The 8,330-nt window shown below is 52.4% G+C and overlaps 1 protein-coding gene across 1 annotated transcript in view; it reads left to right on the top strand.

Annotated features, from left to right (window-relative positions):
• Positions 1–6: 6 nt before the first annotated feature.
• Positions 7–8,330, top strand: part of GAB3 (GRB2 associated binding protein 3) — a 65,868-nt gene continuing 57,544 nt past the window's right edge. The window contains exon 1 of the mRNA XM_044427148.1: positions 7–34. The gene's annotated coding sequence lies outside the window, so the exon portion shown is untranslated. The remainder of the gene's footprint in view (positions 35–8,330) is intronic.

The raw sequence follows: 8,330 nt of genomic DNA, 5'->3' as shown, positions 1-8,330 counted from the left end.
CAAGTCGCCCCCGGAGAAGAAGCTCAAGAGATACGTGAGTCGAGCGGCGCGGCGCGGCGTCCCCGACCCCCTGCCCCTGCCCCGCGCCCCTGCACGGGTCGTGCGTCCCCGCGGGGAGGGTCGCGGCTCGCGGCGGGCGCCCCGCCGCACATGCCCGGCACTGCGGAGAGCTGGCGGGGATGCGCGGCGGCGCGCGCGCCGCGGCGCCGGGCGAAACGCGCGTCTCCGGGGCTCGTCGGAGCGCTCGGACGCGTGGTTCGCGCCCCTGGTATGCGGCGCTCGCGGAGGGACGAGGCGCTCGGGGGCTTCGCGCGAGGGGCCCCTTCCCGCGCGCCGCCCGCCCCGTGCCTTTTGCCCGTTGGGTCCCCCGCCGCGTCTCCCCGAGTTGCGTGCTGGAACGGCGGCTATTATGCAACCCGCGCTTGGGTTTCGCGAGTGTGTGTTTGGAGAGACCACATTTTCTGTTTCAGTTATTGTGCGTGCCTTTTGCAACCGAAATCCGAATGCTTCGCCTCTCACGTCGGGTGACTTTGCAAATAACTTCTCGTCCTCTAGATGAGAAAGCCGCAGCAGCAGCAGCAAAACAAAAACAAACGAGCCACAACAAACCCACCCCAAAGACGAGCGCCGCACCAGCGGGCTTGGCGTGCGTGTTCTGGAGGCGCGAGGCGCTTGGCGCAGCTGGGGACCCTCCGAGTCCCCGACCCGAGCTGGGGGGGGGGGTTGCCTTGAGCCCCGTGTGGCACATCTGGGTCCTCAGCACTTGGCAATGGGGAGAAAAATGAAAACATTCCCTTCCCGAGAAAGTTCAGAGCAGGGTCAAAACCAGATCAGGGCTCAGGTCCAACCTTTGTGTCATGGCCGGAATTTCTCAGATTGTAAACAGTCCTCTGTTTTCCTACACCTTCCTCCAAATATTATAGGGTGCCTTTGTAGGCAGAAAAAAGTCTGTAGGCTGGGAACGCTTGGACTTTTTTCTGTCTAAAAGAGAGATAGAGGGTTGCATTGTTAGTTTGTGTGCGTGTTTTTTAACATATTTCAATAACATATCGAAACATATTTTCAAGCCCTCTGCCAGCTACTGAGTTCGGGTTTGGACAGAAGCCGAAGCAATTGGCTTGTCAGGGTGGGACTTGAGGACAGAGGCTTGGGGCCCACTAAGGAAAGGGCAAGATGGTCCCCGACTGGTCTGACTTAGCACGTTTTGAAGTCAGTGAAATCATTCCTTCACCGTCTGAAGAGGGAGGGCACACAGGGCCGTGGTGTCTAAAATTACCGGATCTTATCGTGCATGGGGGTTGGAGAGGGGGGAGAATGACCTTCCTTGTACCTGGCTGAACCCTGCGCCTCCGTCTCGTCGTGTCCGTCCTTCATCCAGCCTGCTGTGCCTCTCCTCCCGGTTTGTCCGGTCTGTCCTCACCAGGGCTATAAATCTGCTGGGTGGAGATCCCTCGCACACGGCATTTGTGCTGCATTTGCACAGTGCCGGGGTGCGAGTGTGCAGGCGAGGAGGTGGGGTGACTCTGCAGTGCCACCAGCACACTCCCAGGCTGCACCCCTGGCCTGCATTGCTCCCTCCTGGCCATGTGGACTGCCCTGGATGCAACCCAGGATGCTTGCAGACGCCCAGGATCCTGGCGCAACAAGCCATTTTCTGCAGGGAAGAAGACGTGGGTGTGGGAATCCCAAGAGGTTCGCACAGGGGACACAACCCCTGGTGCGATTCCAGGGACAAGGCAGGGGGATTGTGAGATGAATGCCCCCGGGAAGTGCCCCACCGTGCTTTTGAAAGGGCAGACTCTGAGCATGGACCTTCTTTCTCGCTACGCATCATTCCTTTTATCTCATCCATTCTTTATGATCCTGCATCTATTTCCTTGTTTTGCTCAGTTGGTATTTCCCCGCCCCTAACTTTAAATAACCAATACAACTTGTCTCCAGGGAGCTGCGTATAAATAGCATTCTGTGGTGCCTTTGGTTTTTATTTCAGCGCTGACATGGACATCCATGGGCCTGGTCTGGGGCATGACAGGCCCAAACAAACCTTCTGGAGCACAGAACACGGGAGCAGGTCACAGGCTGGAGGGTTGGATGGGAACTGAGGCAGGTTCTAGTCCCCACTGGTGGGTCCACTCCCAGTCTAGCCTTCCTTACAGGGTCGTTGTAAGGATGAAATGGAGAGGGAGTGGACTATGAAAGCCGTCCTGGGTTCTTTGCGAGAGGAAAAAGGCTAGGATAGGATGGTGGTGGTGGTGTTGATTGTGAGGTAGCTGTGTGCAGCCTGCAGACATAGATCTCAGTGTCCATCAACTGTTTACACCATGTGATTGGCAGTGATGGTGACCCTTAACTGTTGAAACCATCAGACACCCAGCAGATGTGGACCAGGAATTAAGTCCTGCTTTCTTTGTGGGGCCTTGTTTCTGTGGCTTCCCAAGAGTCATCCACATGCTCTGTAAGATGTCCAGCACACGGGTGGGACCACAGCTCAGTGGACAGTTCTGCCTGCAAGGTGTCCCAGGTGATGTCCTGGCACCTCAGTTCAGAGGACCAGGGAGCGAAGCTGGAGAGCAACCAGAGATCCTGGTCATCCCAGGGCCTGTTGCGGCCTGAAGCAAGGCCGAAGACGGTCTCCACCATCCCAGCTGCCAATGGGATCTCACCTGAGTGCTGGGGATGGGACATCCACTCCCTCCCCTGCTCCTCACCTGAGGCTAACTTCTGGTCCAGAGGGTGGGTTACCTGGAGGAGCGCCTTCCTGCCGCAGAGATGAGCGTCTTGGGGCTGCTGTCCCCCTTGCCACACCATCTGCTGGCTGAGGCAGTGGTTGCAGTTTGCCTCATGGTAGGGCTGGCCATGCTGAGCAGAGTCTGACAAAGAGAACCTAAGAAGGGTCATGCTGGATTGGACCAACGGTCCGTTGAGGACAGCGCTCTGTTCAAACAGTGGCACACCAGCGGCCTTGTCAATGGAATGCATCGCAGGCTGCGAATGTCACCTGTCTCCGTGTCCTTTGAACTAGTATCCTTGTGGCCTATAGTTTCATGCTGGCCACGGCAGCCCCCTCCTCACTGGCCAGCAGGGAAACACACAGGAGAAATCTCTTTGCGGGCAAGTAAAAATATCAAGGGGATGGGCAGAGAAGCGAAAGAACTCTTCTTTCCTTTCTCCAACATCATGCTAGCCATGGAGGAGAGGAAGCCCTGTCCTTCATGGCCAGTGTGGAACCCAAGCAGCCAGCAGAGGAAGAGCGGAGAAACTTTTTCCTTTTCCTGCAGCTGTCATTGTTGCCTGCATGGAATCCCTTGTCTCCCTGGTATTGTCCATGGCTCTTCAGTAAGAAGTGCTTTCTCTGGGTAAATAAATTGCAGCCTAATTCATTGCTTGGAGGTAGCTAGCATAGAATTCATTGCTTGGAGGTAGCTAGCATAGAATTCATTGCTTGGAGGTAGCTAGGCAGGAATTTTGGTGCCTCTTTTTGCATATCTCTAATGACCTGCCCCTGAAACAGAGCTCAACACAGGTGGAATTGCCTCTAGCAGCAATTCTCCAGGTTCACATGAGAATCTAAACCAGGGCTGTTTGCAGCCCTGAACTGTATGCGCTGGTGGTTGACTTCTGAGAATTGCTGTCACTGGAGGACACTTTCATTGGCTTCTCTGAAAGCTGAAACGGTTGAGAGATAAGGAGAATATTGCAAAATTATTGCTTAGAAGCCAACCTTCACTCCTTGCCTTAGAATTGCAGTTGTTCCCTAGAAAAGCCAGTAAGACACAAATAGGGACAGAATTTGGCTCTGGGCACAGTCTTGCACTGGGAAGACTCTGGGAGCAGAAGTGTGGTACTTGATCATTTATGTTCAGTCCATGCATCCAACAGACCGAGGGCTGTAGCAGTTGGTTTCCAAGAATCTTATCATCTTTGAACAAAGAGAACTAATGTAGAAAATGGAAGATGCATGCCCAAGATTGCTTGTCTATAAGTCCGTGGAAACTTATCTTGATTCAGAAAGGCAGTTGACGTGTTTCTAGAAATGAAAATTCTGTGCATTCATACCTAACTCCGTGATGTAACGCATAATAATTTATGATACTAACAATAATAATAACAGATATCAAATGATAAACCACTTGTCATACCGAAAGACAGCTTTAAGTGGTTTTACAGAATCAGGGACTGAAGTACATCGTGTTTAATACAAAACCTTGTCATTTAATATATTTCAGTTGTTTCAACCAAAGCTAAAAGCACAAGAGTTCCAAAGTGAACATTTGGCAACATTTTGAAACCCCAACAATAACAAGAGTAATACGATAATGTTGCAGTCATGATCCATGAACCGCTGCTGCGAAAGGCAGACTTTTGCTGCCTTTCTCAATGCACTTTAGGGACCTAGAAAAGTAGCAAATTAGAAGGGAAAATGGGACAAAAATGTGTTGCAAATAGTATGCAGTACATGGCAGTATGGGATATCTGGAGTAGATACCTTTGCTACTATAAATACGCTGATCTATTTATTATCTTGAATTATTTTATCTTTGGGACCCATACTGAATATTGAATTGGCATAGCAGTATGAATGACCCACAAATTGTGTACACATTGTAACTTGACTGGCAAGATGTTTGCAGGATGCCCCTTCCATTCCAAAACTGCAGAAACAAGTGGCCGTGTTTGCTTATAGAAGTCGTGGAGTGCAAAATTAAATCCCCAGGTAGGCCTTGCGTTGGATAAGTCATGATCAGCCACCTCATCCTACCTTGCACAGTCTTCTGAGAATGTGCAAGCACCATAAAATGTTTCATAGATTGGGAAGCTTTGCAAAACCGATGCTGGAAACCTGGTTCAGCAAAGGATTTCTCCGTTACCGAACTGACAGGAATGGTGGAAGGGCGACTTCTCGGTACTTTGGTGCGATAGGATGTGTGGGAAGGGATAACATATATTTAATCAGTTTTGGACTGCCGGGGTTATAATTAGAACACAACTTTTTCCCTGCAGAAACGTCTCTCCGTGTGTTTGCATGTGAGAGCGCGTGGCAGTCATCAACGGATGACAAAAAAAAGAAATTGATAAGACACCAGTGAAACTGAGAGGCCTTCCTACCAGGTCCTCTGTTTCACCAGCAGACTGAAGGGGGGGAAAGAGCATTTGAAGAGGAAGGGGCTTCGCTGTTTAAGGAACATGGAAGGGCTAGTTTGGGACCCCTGGTGGGGTGGATTTGCCCCCTGGGTCTGAGGTTCTCCTGTACAGGGTGATTTGTGAGCTCGGGTGGTACAGTCCTCCATGCAGCTGTACCATCTTGGAAAGCATGGGGATTATGTGGTGGAAAGCACCCCTGTGTCAAATGCCCCTGCCTGGAGAAGGCAAACCAATGCCCTTTCCCGCTGCAGGAGGGCTGGAAGGGGGCGCTTCAGGCAGGCTGGCCCTCCACGGTTCCGAGGCGGAGCAGAGGGGCAGGATGGCTGCACCACGTGTGGCCTGCACGCTCAAGCGGCCTGCGTCCCGCTCTGTACGTTGCGGCAGCCGTTCCAAAAGCAGAAGTTCAGGTCAGTTGACCCTCTTCTGCTTTCTGCATTCTGCCGCAATGCCGCCGATCAGTTCTCATTTCTTGCCAGCTCTGGTGAAGGTCCAATCCTAGAAGCAGTACAAAGCTCAGGGTGAAAGCCACCTCCAGCGTGTCACCAGCTCGTGCTCTTCACGTGGAGGGCGGCTCACGTGGCCCATCCAGAGAGTCCACCCTTCCTCTACTTCTGGGAGTGGCTCTCGGCACCTCTGCTTTCCCGCTTGACTCCTCACAGTGGGGTGGGTACTGGGCCCCCTGGGTAGCCAAGTCCTCCTTCCCTGGCCCCGTCACTCCCCGCAGCCCCCAACGCTTTGCGGCTTCCTAACTTTCGTGCCTTTTCTGAAGGGCTGGAATGCTTCTCGCAAGGTTTAGCTGTTGCTGTCAGAGCTTTAAGCTACAATGGGCTGGCATGTTCATTATTTGGGGCCTGCCCCCCTCACCTTTGGCCCTCCACTAGAATGCGCCCTTAAGCGCTTCTCCCAAACGGAATTCGCTCCCGGGGCTGAAAGGTTCCATGTTTGTGCTCTGAGGGTTTCCTGGCAGCACACCTGCTCCCTCTCCCCTTGTTTGGTTGTCAGATGAAACTGACAGTCTGATGGGAAGAGTTTTTTAATTTTATTTATCTAATCCTTTGATTCCCACCCTGCCTGCCTATCAAGAAAGGGCAGCGTGTCCTTTGCAAGGATGCCTTTGTGAGTTCTTTGTTTCCTGTCTCCTGTTCCTGCACCCCTTGTATTTCAACCGGGGTGGGCAACCTGTGGTCCACAGCCTAACTCCATTCAGGCCAGAGGGGGCAGGAGGGAGAGAAGACGTACGGAAGCAGCAATATGGGGGTGGAGGTAGAAAGCTGAAACAGAGCGATGGAACCAGGAGACGGGAGCCCTCTGCAATCGATCAGCTCTCCTTCTGGCAGTAACAGCCTGTTTCTTTCTCTCTGACGGGCCTGGAGAAAAAGAGAAGGGGGACAGAGAGGGGAGCAGGTTCCAGAAAGTGACAACCCTCCCACCGGTTGCGTGTGCCACAAGTGTACAGCATCTGGCACAGCTGGTTCTTGGGGGCAGGGGATTCCAGCAGAAAAGGAGGCTCCTTTCCTGATTCAAGCACTTGCCGGATGGCCAGGCAGGAGGAGCGGCTGCATGGAAGAGAATGCATGGAATTCCACGCGGGCAAGCGAGTGGTCCGGCAGGTGGCCGAGGGGATCTTGCATCCCTCCTCCCCATCCCTGGAAACCAAGTGGGGCACCAGAGGGTGCAAACATCTGCCGTAGAAGTGGAGTGGGCAGGCGCACGTGCTTTGTACCCGCCTTTGCCAGCCCTCACCAAAGCAGTGGCATGTCTGTTTATGGGCTCACAAAGGGTATGTTGATGTGCCGTAACGATGGTCTGCATGCATGCAGTTTGGAAGGAGAGCCACTTTCTCTCCTGCAGAGCAGCGGTGGCAGGGTGGGAAAGGCATGGCTGCACTCCATCCGTGGCAGCGGTTTCTTCTCTGCTGATGGCGAAGTAGGATGAGCAGATGGGCAGAACCAAGTTCCGCCTCAGGGCACCTTCTGACACGAGCCCTTTCCAGGTTGTGAACTGGTTTCCTATGAAAAACTCTGAGTATTTTTGCCAGCACGAGGTTCGTGTTCGAAACGTACGCATGCTTCTTCCATGACTCAAGACATATTTGTGTTCATTGGTCCAAGGTGTACATGTTGTGTGCACCTTTTAGGGGCACGCATGCTTTTGAACATTTTTGGACTGGCAAAAAACTGCAGTGCGTACCAGCTCTGCAGTGTGTGATCCTTGAGCTGCAGATCACATCGGAGTCTGTGTGCAGTCCAGAAGGTGCACTCTGGGTCAGTCCTGTTCCGAAACGAGCTGAAGCGAGTGCCCACATTCCCCTCTGGTGTACCTCCGAGGCTCTGAAGGAAACACAGAGCTCTCAGCCTGCTATTTCCTTTGTCACACCAACAGGGGCTGAGGAGGGTGGAGCCCTGAACTGCCTGCTGGCTGCGCATTCTTCCCCACAGAGGGCGCCCACCCAGGCAGTTCTGAATCCTCCCTCTCCAAACCGGGCTGCAAAACGAGTCATGAGGCCATTTTGAAGAAATATGGCCTGGGAGATACTTGCAGGGGACAATCAGTCTGTGCAGGAAGGGCTCAGCGGCTCACAATCCTCCTTATCTTCAGAGAGGCAGTGTTGGGCACATACCTTTGCTGACATTATCTCCAGTTTGGCCTGCAGAGAGGAGGCTAAATGGGCATCCCGCTGGAGAGGTGGGCTGTGGGTAAAAGACACTCCGGTAACCCTTCCTATCATGACGATGGTCTTGCCGTGTTTATTCTTCTGAGATGACGTTTCATTTTCAGCGGGGAAAATATTTGTGCAAAGCCCAGTGCTGTTCTTGGCATCTTGAATACAGAAACGTTTGGCGAAGTCATTTCCCTTAGACAATTAATTTGGGTGGTTCTGCGAGAACCCTGAAGCCCCCATTTAATCTTTGACAACATGTTTTTTCTGCGCAGGAATACAGTATTACCGGTCCCTTTTTCAAGAAAAAAACACACCAGCAAATGGCTTTGTGTAATCAACAGCTCAGGAAAGACTAGACACGACTCACAGCAGCAGAAATTTAGAAGGACTTGTTGATATATTGTTCTAATAAACCTAAAAATGCAACGGAACACCAAAAGGACCTCCATTAATGGGCAGATTGTCCCCAAGATCTATGTACTGCTTGAAACCTTGCATTGGTAAGCTTCAAGTCATATGCAAAGAG

The sequence above is a fragment of the Varanus komodoensis genome, unplaced genomic scaffold (assembly GCF_004798865.1).
Source record: "Varanus komodoensis strain SLA01 unplaced genomic scaffold, ASM479886v1 scaffold18_3, whole genome shotgun sequence".
Lineage (NCBI taxonomy): Eukaryota > Metazoa > Chordata > Lepidosauria > Squamata > Varanidae > Varanus > Varanus komodoensis.
The sequence above is the reverse complement of the archived record's forward strand: the minus strand, read 5'-3'. Positions and strand labels throughout refer to the sequence as shown.